Source organism: Schistocerca cancellata, chromosome 5 (assembly GCF_023864275.1).
Source record: "Schistocerca cancellata isolate TAMUIC-IGC-003103 chromosome 5, iqSchCanc2.1, whole genome shotgun sequence".
In the NCBI taxonomy this organism is placed as follows: Eukaryota; Metazoa; Arthropoda; class Insecta; order Orthoptera; family Acrididae; genus Schistocerca; species Schistocerca cancellata.
In genome coordinates, this window is record NC_064630.1 from 259,887,476 (window position 1) to 259,900,031 (window position 12,556).

Here is a 12,556-nt window from a genome sequence, read left to right on the forward strand (position 1 = left end):
ACTGGTGACAGATATATAACTCTAAAGAAAAAATTCTGTGTGTTAGCTAAATTTAGTAAACAGCAATGTATTATGTAATGTGCACCAAACGCAAAATTTTCAGAACTTCGCGCAGTGTCTTACGTTGTAGTAAATAGCACAACAACTATGGCCATTCACGAAATGATGAGCTCATCATCGTGAACCTGACACATAAAGCTATAAGTAAAGCTAAAATGAAATTTTTTACCGAATAGTTTCTGTAAAATTGTTTGAGAAGGACTGTAAGGCGTGCGCTTCGATTCTGTCAATGTTGACCGGCCGAAGGGCGGAAATCAATTGTCGGCGTCCCCTTGAGAACAAATGAAAGAAATCTCCTAGCGCTTTGGACGAAAACTGGTCACTGCGCTTCGGCGATTGAACCCGACGCGTACTCTGTAGCAGTGCATCTCTTTGGAGTGCTTGAGATGGCCGGGTAAAACCATTGTTTGACGGAACAACACCCACTTGTTTCATTGTGCAGATTGCAGAAGAATGTTCGTAGGTGCGCAACAACGCTCCAGTGTGCTCCCGCGCGCGGCGGTCATTATGAAAAAAGAGAAACCCCAACACACAGACCTCTGACGAACAGCCCGTTTTGTTCGAAGTACCGACACTGCGCGTAACTTGTTCGTTGTTGCGCGGCATGATGTCCAGACACGCAGCGCGCGCTGCGCCGAACCTCTTTCCATGGTTTTGCGCCGCTTAAGAGCATTGTATGGGCTGTATGAGTACAGTCTCCGTGTAGAGTCGTGAATAACTAAAACAAGAATACTGTAATACAGTAGAACTGTATAAGCTCTTTTCCACATTATAGGCCTACGGGGTGTTCAAAAAAGCCTCTCCGCAGTGCCGTATGATTGTTAGACACGCGTGACGTATGCCGCAGTGAATATAACGAAATGAAACTCAGTGAAATACAAGTTATTAATTTATCGAATATTCATTTTTACTTACAAATTTTCACGTTAAGTGTTGAAAATGTACCGCTCCCCCCCCCCCTGTTGTTGAATACACAATTTTGGACGGTTTTCATAGACAGTTGCTTTCGCTGCACCCACACGATCTCCATAATATCACGTCTTCTTCACTTTTCTTTTCATTTATCGATTCCCTTTCTTCCATTCAACCCTTACCTTATGTATCATAAATTTGTGTTTTACCATATTTCAAGCGCAACATTATTTTGCTCACAAAGTTTGTGTTTCTCATCGCCTCGATCATCTTAACCTTTTCGTTAATTGTTAGTGACTCATCCTTTTTGTTCAGCATCATGTTATCACTTGAAGTTCTATTAAGTCAACTGAATCTGGCAGAAAATAGTGCAGGTATAGTCCGCACTTTAGTGGTGGTGTTAGGTCAGGCGACCGTAGAGGACAAATTCCCTGTGAAATTGTGCGGTCACCAAAAACTTCAGCAAGCAGTAACATAGAAACGCCAGCTGTATGCGCGGTTGCACCATCTTGTTGAAAATAATCGTTCTGTATTTCACTTAACACTAGTTCACCTATGAATGGGTACAGAATATCACTGCAGTATCGTTGTGCTTTTATTGTTTCGTTGAAAAATATGGGACCCACGATCCGACGTCTAGAATGAAGTGGTTCCTCACGAATACATAATGGATTTGCCGTACTCCACATACGAGAAGTTTGCGAGTTCATGTACCCGGATAAATGAAACCACGCCTCATCAGTGAAAAACGTTCCATAAAGATTATCCTTTCCATTTTGTTGAACGAAATTTTTGAACTATTCACAATAATGCAGTCTCTTGCCATGATCAGTATTTTTTAGTTCTTGCACGGCTGTCACTTTGTATGTGAAAAGTTCTATTTTTTTCCGTATAGCTGTGTGGGACGTTTCGACACTAACATTGATTTCCTGGGCGAATTTTCTTATTGACTTGTTCGGACTCATGGACATTTTATCGGAAGTATCGATTAGTTTATCCTCAGACAGGACGACCACTTTCCGGTGCATCCGTCACTCAACCCGTACTTCGAAATTTGTTAATCAAATCTCGCACAGTATCGTGATGTGGGAGTGTTGTCTCCGGGCAAACTAAATTAAATGTTTGACGAACTGGAACTGTGTATTTACCGCCAGCTTTGAACACCTGTTCGACTAAAAACACACGGTCTTCAATGGTTTGTATTTTAACAATGACAAAAACTAAACAAACGAACAAAGGAACTAAACAAACATTTACGTCAACACGTAAAGACACACAACAACGATACTACTCATGATGGCTGAGATAAAAGAAACAGAGGAGTCGACTTGAAGGGAGTAACCCAGGCAGGTGAACAATCATACGGCACGCGCGGCTAACAATCATACGGCACTGCGGAGAGACTTCTGGAACACCCCGTACAATGAATTATTAATTAATTTGCTTTCTGTTTCCGCCTTAGGAAAGTTCCGCATTTTGAAAAACATTAGCATCTGAAAGTGTTCTGAAATACTTGTACTGTCTGGACAGATTACCGTGTTACACATTTCTGTATATTCAGTCACATTCAAAATTATTCGTTCTGAAGGAGAGCGGCAGCGCAGATGCATTAGATTCGGCTGACCTATTTGGAAATATCAGACCGCAGGAGCTGCTGATCAAATAATTCTTTTTTTACCACCGGTTTTGATCACACATTATGTTCAAATCCCACAAAATTATTTACATCAACGTACTGAGTATCGTTAGAACTGCGTCGTCATATGACGTCTCAATATGATCTAAAGATCAGAACCGGTTAAGAAATAAGGAATTATTTCATCGGCAGCGCTTGGGAATTTGAATTACGACTTTTTTCGGAAAACTTCACCATATGATCAAATTATGTATTTCACTACAGCGTTTACAGTGACAGTTCACTATTGATTTATTAGTAAAAAATGGCTCTGAGCACTACGGGACTTAACTTATGAGGTCATCAGTCGCCTAGAACTTAGAACTACTTAAACCTAACTAAACTAAGGACATCACACACATCCATGCCCGAGGCAGGATTTGAACCTGCGACCGTAGCGGTCGCACGGTTCCAGACTGTAGCATGTAGAACCGCTCGGCCACCACGGCTGTCGGTTTGATAGTAGTAAGCGAAGTTCGTAGTCTCTATTAAAGACTGTGAAACTGCAAATTGACCCACTAACGTCACAAATAGCAGGTGCACCAGCCATTTACCCCATGTCAAGGATACAGATCAAAATTACATACCTTGGAGACACTCGAACTCATCGTAAGCAACAATCAGTGAAACAAAGAAGCAGAATTACATTAGGAAAACAGAATATTAGGATCGGTCACATGTAACTCATCGGCGTGATGCGAATCACATCAAGTGATACACTACAACGAGCCTTGACATCCTGTAGTCTTCACAGAGTTAGTTCTTCTTTCCTAATTTGGTGTAATGTTTTAATCGATAGATTTTACCTTCTACCTTGTTTTGCGTTTTTTTAATCTTTATTGATAACATCTATAATATTTATACAAAATGAACCCACCACCTTAGTGATTAGTGGGTCGTAATATTACTACAGTGTTATATATATCAGCAGCTATTTTTATTGTTATTACAATGATACAATGTTTACTATTGTGAGCTACAGACAGGGTACAGTACAGGGTAATAGGCAGACTACAGTTATTGATCTACACTACTAGCTAATTGTTAATTTTCTTACCTACTTGTTAATTCCTAACTGCCTGCAGCGTTACAGGTGTGTCAGCGTAGATATAAACCTACTACTTTAGGCCCTGCTCATCGAGCTAATCCCGATGAGCGTGCCCCTGACACTGGGCAGGCCAAGATTGTTTGTCACTGCAGGTTCCTAACTTTATATCTATATCTAATGCTACAACTACTGTACTAACCTACGTCAATTCCGGTGCTATTTTGGTCTAGATTAGTGTACCCCGGTCCCCCTAGTCCTGAATGTGGCGGATTGCAACTAAAAGTCGACCTGTCCACGCACAGGCGGTATAGGATCAGGGTAATTGGACACGTTCAGTATTTGTCTTTAGTCATGAAGGTCCCTCAAGTATGCTGTCAGTACTTTCCGTGATACCTCATTTGTCAAACTATTTAGAGTTTCAAAAATCTCTCCATGTCTTAATGGGTCATATGTATTGTTATGTGGAAGTTGTTGTCTTAATGTCCGTGCTACATCATCGAAAAGGGGGCACTCGTAAACCACATGGTCGGGAGTGCCCTCCGAAACGCCACAGTCACACTCGGGTGTAGCCTTTTTCCCAAACCGATACAAGTATGTCGGGTAGCGCCCATGACCAGTGAGAAAGTGTATTAGACCCCGTGTTGGCTCGAAGTACTTCACCCCTAACCTTTCTTTAACATTTAGCAGGAACCCAAAGTTTCTTCTGCCAGTTTCATCCGTTTCCCAAGACTCCTGCCATAAGTCCTCGCCCCTTCTGCGTATTTCTCCCTTGTCCCTCACCAGAGCTCCCAGGATATTCTCTATTTTCATGTTGTTCCCCTTCTTAACCCAATACCATGCTGCTTGCTCTCGTATTTTTATATCTAAAGGACAGAGCCCCATTGTTATTAGTAGGGCACTTCCTGGGGATGTTCTGCACGCCCCTATAGATCTTAACAGCATGTTTCTCTGTACTCTTCTCGCTGCCATGGCAGGCACCACCCTTGTGAGCCGGTGTGCCCAGACTCCCGATCCGTAACCCACTATTGAAGTTAGTATACTATTGTGATATAGCTTGATTAGGTGTGGTGGAAGGTGGAATCTTTTGTGCCCTATGGAAGTAAGGTTGTTAAGTACTTGTAGTGCTTTTTGGGTTACGGACTCAATGTGCCTTCCAAAGTTCCACCTTTCATCGATGATGACACCTAAGTAGCGAGTCTCTTGTCGTCTTATAACTGGTGAGCCTCCGATTCTGACTGTAGGGTTCCTTACTAGCTGTCCCTTCGGCAATAAGTACGTTGATTTTGTTGATGAGATCGTCATCTTAGTATTTGTACACCACAGTTGTAATTTGGTCATAGCTCTGTCTATTTTTGGCTCGATGTCTTCGCGGCTCCGGCCGCCCACCAGCAGAAGGAGGTCATCTGCGTACGGTATCACCTCTAGCACTTCTTCACTTTGCTGCAAACTATCTAATAGTGGTTCCATATGGATGTCCCAGAACAGGGGACCTAAGACGGAACCCTCGGGACATCCCTTTGTTATAGTTTTCCCAACTCTGCCGCTAGGGGATGATAGCCAGACCTCCCGCCCTTCACAATAGCTCCTCAGGCAACCATACAGCGACCCTGGACACTCATTCTCCCGCAAGCAGGAGAAGAGCTAAGGCCACCACAGGTTGTCAAAGGCGCCACTGATGTCAACCATGATGCCAACAACGTACTTGTACGGGGTAGAGCCGCAGACCTCAACCGCCAGAGCGATCGCGTCGGTTGCCGATCGCCCCGGCCTGAAGCCGAACTGCGTGCCGCTCATCCCGCACAGCACTCGATGTGCAGTCAGTCTGTCAGCTAGCAATTTCTCGAGTAATTTCCCAAAGATGTCCAGTAGGCAGATCGGTCTATAGGACTTGACATCCGCTGGGTCTTTGTCGGGTCCCTTTTTGATGATCACAACATTGGCCTTTTTCCAAATTTTTGGGACTTTTTTCTGTCTTAGTCACTCATTGTATAGCTGGGTTAGTGGCGCCACCAATTGGGGTGCCAGGAACTACACCTCCTCCGCCACAATGCCGTCTGGGCCGGGGGCTTTCCATGTTTTTAATGCTTTGATGTGGCCAGCCACCTCCTCTTCAGAGAAGGGGTAGACTGCCCTATCATTTGCGATTCTGTCTGGATCTTCATTTCGTAGCTGGGACTGGCCTTCAGTGTCGCTAGCCTCATCGTCATCAGGCAGCAGGGATCGGAGAAGGACCTCGGCAGTCTCCTGCCAGGAATCCGTCATCCCATCCCCGTGCCTGACCGTTGATAGCATCATTGGGTATCGGATCTTTTCCCTAACTAATTTGTAGGGTACTCCCCACGGGTCCAAGGCCAACTGGTCCAGTACAAATCTTTCCCAACTTCGTATTCTAACTTCTTTTAGTTCTTTTTGGAATTTCTCTTTTGCCTCCCGGTATTGCAGTAACCATCTTTGCTTTTCCCACCAGACGACACTGCGCTGGTAGTGCTTCCTCAGCCTTCTGACAGACTGACGCATTTCCTCCAGTTCAGCTGACCATGGTGACGGGGAGGCCGCCATGGCCCTCCTCCTGGTTGGAACAGCTGCCTTTACCTCTCTGGTAAATGCGCCCACCAGTTCTTCAGCCCACTTGTCTATGTCCAGGTCCTGTTGTGCGTCACCTTCTGGCAATGGAGGGATGTCGCACTCTCTTGCTAGTCTCTCCCAGTCAGCTCTCTTGAAATTCAGTTGCAGCTCCCACCCCATGGCCCAGTGGCACCCTCTATTTCCTAGGCTAAAAGTAATAAGATTATGATCACTTGTTGTAGCGTTCTCTTTAACTTCCCAGTTCTGGATGATGTTGGCAGTATTTGGTGTAACTAGCGTTACGTCTATGTTGGTGCCAAGGCCCCCTCCCGCCGCATAGGTGGGAGGGTTGCCAGGTCTATTTTCCACTACAAGTTGTAACGCCATGATCATATCCTCCACTTTTTCGTCATTTTCGTCTCTTGTGCCACTGTACCATAGGGGGGATTTTGCATTTATGTCAGCTGTTATAACCAGCTTGCGTTCCCGCAACGCCGTGGCTACTCTTGTTAGGTGATCCAGATGTTGTTCCATATTGTCTCCATATTGGAAGTACATATTTATGAGGGTTATAATTCCCATGGGAGCCTGTATCTCCACGACGTTGCAGTGACTGGTGGAAAATTGTGTGAGTGTTGTTATTCGTAGAGACTAGTTCGTAATGACAATTGCCGCTTTGGGGACATCCCCACTACTAGTTATTTGCCATGTAGCGGCTGCAAATGAAAGTATCCCAGCTTGAGAGTACAGCTCCTGTAGGCAGAGTACGTCAAGTCTCCTCTCCTCCACCTCCCTTCGAAGCTCCTGCATCTCAAGTCTGCTGTTATGCGTGTTTAGTTGTCCGACAGTTAGTTTAGTCATTATGGGAAGTAAATATGCATTCTATCGTCATGCCAAGTCTTACTCCAATCAAAGGCGATTCGACCGTGAGCTAGGACTGACTGGGTGTAGATGTCGTCTAAGTCAAATTTCTCCCCACGTCTTTCAAACACTTTCTTGAGTAAGTCTCGCAGGGCTCCCAAGTCAGTGGGAAGGTTCACTGACTTTAGTTGTATTCTATCTAGCCTCTATTCACCGAGAAGGTGACCTTTCTTCCATTCTCATGTCCTACCCGGACCACATAATAAGGCAGTGGTCAGGATAGTCGGCTGCTCCAGTCTTGCCAATTGCATTGTATATTCAATGTTAGGATACACCCTAACCGGGTCTACAGGCGGTAGCCTGACTACTGGGGTATCTGTCACAGTTGGATGTGCACTGGTGCTAGTAACTATGCTTTCCTGGAGTGGCTGTCGTTCAGTATGTTTAGGTTCTTGGGTAGGGGCCAGGGAGGCCGCCACCACCACAGGATGCCTTTGTTGCAATTGATCTTTATTCGGCCTCATTCCCCGGTTTTGGGAAGGGGGAGCTGTGATATTTTCCGAGAAATCAGTTTGTATACATCTGTCCACCATAAGGGGATCTGTTTGAATTTCTTTCTCTACTGCTGTAACTTTTACGGTGCCCGAAAGCGACCTTAAAAATTCTCTAAATCTATTGGCCCTCACAGCATCCCTCCTCCTTTTACTCGGGGACTTGCGTTTAAGCATCCTGTTAACTGAGCCCTGCTCAGCCCTAGTCAGTTCTAGAAATGAGGCGTTGTTCTAGCATCCGGTAAGTGGGGCAGTTTCGTCCCGTGGCACCACAGGATTTCTTCCCGCGACTTTTGCACGGAATGCAGACCCCTGTTGCTTTGCATTCTTTGCGGTTATGTCCACTCTCGCCGCACCTGGAGCAAGCCGACCCCCTGGTGCAGTGCCCCAGAATGTGGTCCACGTCGCCACAGTTGTGGCAACGAGGTACCAGGATGTAAGCTCTGGTGTTAATGGCATGAAAGCCTACATATAGTCTGCCCATTGATCTGATTCTTTTCCACAATTGCGCAGAGACCTCGGCCACGTGGTGTACCACTTCACGATCTCGAGGCCCTGTTTTGAATTTTAACTTGAAAGAGTTTTTAAATTCTTGTTCGTCCAAGTCATCGAAATTTTGTGATCTAATCGTCTCGTGTAGCTCCTCATTCGTCATTACTGTTGGTACGTCATATAGTATTATCAGTGGGTTTCTGTTTCTGGGTGGTTCACATTTCACAACTGAATTTAGTTTTTGGTTATTTAGTAGTTTCTCTTTGTCCTCCTCACTAGCGACTTCCACAATTACAGAATTTCTACTGGGCTTAACTCTCTTAATCTTAATTTTGTCCTTAACTGGGTCAATTGTTGTTGTTAGCAGCTCCTGTATTCTTTTAACACTAGTATCTTGGCCAGGAAGGGTCCTCAGAAAGACTGCCGTGTCTGACCGTTTTACAACTCTTTCAGTAGTGTCTTTAGTTGTGATTTGTTTTGTTGGCGCCTGTGCAGCCACAGCCGTCCAAGTCTTGGTAGGTTGCTTCCTTAGCCTATCGTTCTCTTTTTCTAACTCTATACCGCGGCCTTCAAGTATTGCATGAGCTATGGGCCAAGCCAATAGCTCATTCTTGATTGTATTTACAAACGCTTGACTGATTTTCCCGTTTTTGACATTTTGCTCTAAAAGCATGGTAATCCTAGCGTGTCTCTGTACGACACTTTCATCCTCTGCCTCTCCCGTCCCGTCCTGTGGAGAGGGAGCAGACATCGTAGATGCCCGCAGGGGTGCACTCGAATCACTCGTTTCGTTTTCAGCCATCATAGGTAACGAGTGATAAAAGGCGTGGGAGCCCGTTTCTTGCCCCGGACCGGCTCCTCTGGCATGGGGGGGAGACTGCTGCAGCCTTGCCCCCAGGGCAAGGGCATTCCCGAGCTGCCGGGTTCAATGCGCCGTTGCCAGCGCACTGGTCCCCATCGGTGGCCCCGTCATCGACGATTTCACGCGACACTCCCCGGCAAGTGCACCCCGCACTCCGGAGAAGCGGATGCACCTCTCGCCCTTCGCCGCCTACTTGCACGAGTTTCCACCTCTCGGCCAAGGACCCACTCCTACTCAGGTGGCGGGTCGGTCCCCCAGTCGTTCGGCGGTCTGGACCCATCTAACCTGGCCCAGCCGATGTCACCACCTCCTGGGTGTGGCAGAACACGCCCCGGTTACCCAGGGGCGCGGCGAAGCACCCTTGCCGACTCGCGCCGCGATCCCACGCCGACAAATGAAGTCGCCGGCATGCAGAGCACCTGCTGGTCTGTGCCCTGCGAACAGAAAGGGACTGATGATCGGTCCCTCGACACAGCTCCCCATATGCCACGCGCCCTTCGCTTTCGCATCGGCTTGGGTCGTGGCTCTCTCTTTTGTCGCAATGCAAAATGTCGAGCTTAACGTCTGGCACCACGGGAAGGCGGAAAGAGCCACTTGGGAAGGAGAGGCTGTGAGAGACGCATCACTTCCTCTTGTGAGGACTGCCACGGCACGCCTCACTAGAAGCGATACGCCCCAGTGCGAGATTCCGTGCCTTACGGCGCGCCGGCGACGGGCGGGCCCGCGCCGAACGCGCCGTCAAGCGACCGACCTCACGCCAGACTTGCTTTGCGGTTTGTTGTAGATCCTTGAATTTATTTTTCGTATTTGACTTTCGGAATTTCTATTAGTGGGTTGTTCGAGTAATGAACCATGATACAGTCAGCGGAAAACGAAGTGAGCTGATAGTGAGGCAGTGGGATTCTCAGCTCAGATATGTGCGAGGGGATTTCCGGTTGTAACATTTGTTTTACAACCAAGGAAATTCTCCCAATAACTTCAGTCGGATCATGTGTTGGGAACAATTTTTAGTCTGATTCTGGGATGATATGTCGCAGAAAAAAAATGTCATTGGTTAGTGGTTGTTAAAGAATATTTGTTTATGAGACTTCAGAGTAACATCGATGACATTTTTTTCTTTTTTTATAAAGACGTCTTTATTTCAACAACAATATTATCAGTACTACATTAACCACCACCTAATACATTAGTGGGTCGTTGTTTTGCAGTACTTTTGTTAGCAGTGTATTAACGTCGATGACTTGCTAGAAGTTTTTCGTTGGTGTCAGTTGACCTCTTGGTTTTCTTTTCCTCGTTCAAATGGTTCAAATGGCTCTGAGCACTATGGGACTTCTGAGGTCATCAGTCCCGTATAACTTAGAACTACTTAACCTAACTAACCTAAGGACATCACACACCTCCATGCTCGAGGCGGGATTCGAACCTGCGACCGTAGTGGTCGCGCGGTTCCAGACTGTAGCGTCTAGAACCGCTCGGCCACTCTGGCCGGCTCTTTTCCTGGTTTCCTTGTGCTAAAGAGCTTAATAATTTAACTGGTGAAGGCGAGTGTTATCAGCTCCACAACAGGTATTTATTTGGCTTTCCCGACTTGGAGCCCACGTCCATGCCACTTGCTTGGAGCGCTTCCGACAAGTCTGTCCGGCTGTAACTTTTTCTTTCTTCTTTTCTTTTTTTTTCTTCTTGAATCGTCAGTCTTCTGGCTGGTTTGATGCGGCACGCCTCGAATTCCTCTCATGTGCCAACCTCTTCACCGTAGCGTAGCGCTTTAGCGCTTGCATCCTTTTTTTTTCGGTCATCACCTTTCTGACTGGTTTGATGCAACCCGCCACCACGAACACCTCTCCTGTACTAACCTCTTCATCTCAGAGTATTTGGTGGATGTATTCCAATCTCTGTCTTCCTGTACAGTTTTTGCCCTCTACATCTCCCTCTAGTACCAAGGAAGTCATTCCCTCATGTCTTAACAGATGTCCTACATCTTGTCACTTCTCCTTATCAGTGTTTTCAACATATTCCTTTCTTCTCCTATTCTGCGCAGAACCTCCTCATTCCTCAGCTTATCATTCCAACTAATTTTCAACATCCGTCTGTAGCACCACATCTCTAATGCTTAGATCCTCTTCTCTTCCGGTTTTCCCACAGTCCATGTTTCACTACCATACAAAGCTGTACTCCAGACGTACTCTCTCAGAAATTTTTTCCTCAAATTAAGGCCGATATTTGATATTAGTATACTTCTCTTGGCCAGAAATGCCCTTTTTGTCATTGCTAGTCTGCTTTTGATGTTCTCCTTGCTCCGTCCGTCATTGGTTATTTTACTACCTAGGTATCAGAATTCCTTAACTACTACTTCGTGACCATCAATCCTGATGAGGAGTTTCCCTAGGTTTTCATCTCCACTACTTCTCATTACCTTCGTATTTCTTCGATTTACTCTCAATCCATACTATGTACTCATTAGACTGTTCATTCCGTTCAGCAGATCATGTAATTCTTCTTCACTTTCACTCATGCTACCAATGATCACCGAATCGTATCATTGATATCCTTTCACCTTGAATTTTAATTCCACTCATGAACCTTTGTTTTATTTCCGTCATTGCTTCTTCAATGTTACAAATTGAACAGTAGGGGAAAGACTATACACACGCTCTTCGTTCTTGGTCTCTTACTGTCCCGTCTTGGTTCTTTTACATTCTGTATATTACACTTTTTTCCCCGTGGCATACTCCTACTTTTCTCAGAACTTCGAACACCTTGCACCGTTTGATGCTGTCGAACGCTTTTTGCAGACCGACAAGTCCTATGAGCACGTCTTGATTTTGCTTTAGACTTGCTTCAATTATGAACCGCAACGTCAGAATAGCTTCTCCAGTGCCTTTACCTTCCTAAAGCGAAACTAGTCGTCATCTAATACATTCTCAATTTCATTTTCCATTCATCTATATACCGGGTGATCAAAAAGTCAGTATAAACTTGAAAACTTAATAAACCACGGAAAATGTAGATAGAGAGGTAAAACTTGACACACATGCTTGGAATGACATGGAGTTTTATTAGAACAAAAAAAAAGTATTGCTAGAAGCGTGAAAGATTTCTTGCGCGCGATTTTGGTGATGATCGTGTGCTCAGCCGCCACTTTCGTCATGCTTGGCCTCCCAGGTCCCCAGACTTCAGTCCGTGCAATTATTGGCTTTGGGGTTACCTGAAGTCGCAAGTGTATCGTGATCGACCGACATCTCTAGCGATGCTGAAAGACAACACCCGACGCCAGTGCCTCACCATAACTCCGGACATGCTTTGCAGTGCTGTTCACACCATTATTCCTCGACTACAGCTATTGTTGAGGAATGGTGGTGGACATATTGACCATTTCCTGTAAAGAACATCATCTTTGCTTTGTCTTACTTTGTTATGCTAATTATTGCTGTTCTGATCAGATGAAGCGCCGTCTGTCGGACAGTTTTTGAACTTTTGTAATTTTTTTTGTTCTAATAAAACCCCGTGTCATTCCAAGCATGTGTGTCAAT

The 12,556-nt window shown here is 45.5% G+C and overlaps 1 protein-coding gene across 1 annotated transcript in view; it reads left to right on the forward strand.

Moving 5' to 3' along the window:
• Positions 1–12,556, forward strand: part of LOC126188477 (beta-3 adrenergic receptor-like) — a gene marked incomplete at its 5' end in the record, with an annotated part of 177,236 nt that overhangs the window by 69,360 nt on the left and 95,320 nt on the right. The window lies entirely within an intron of this gene.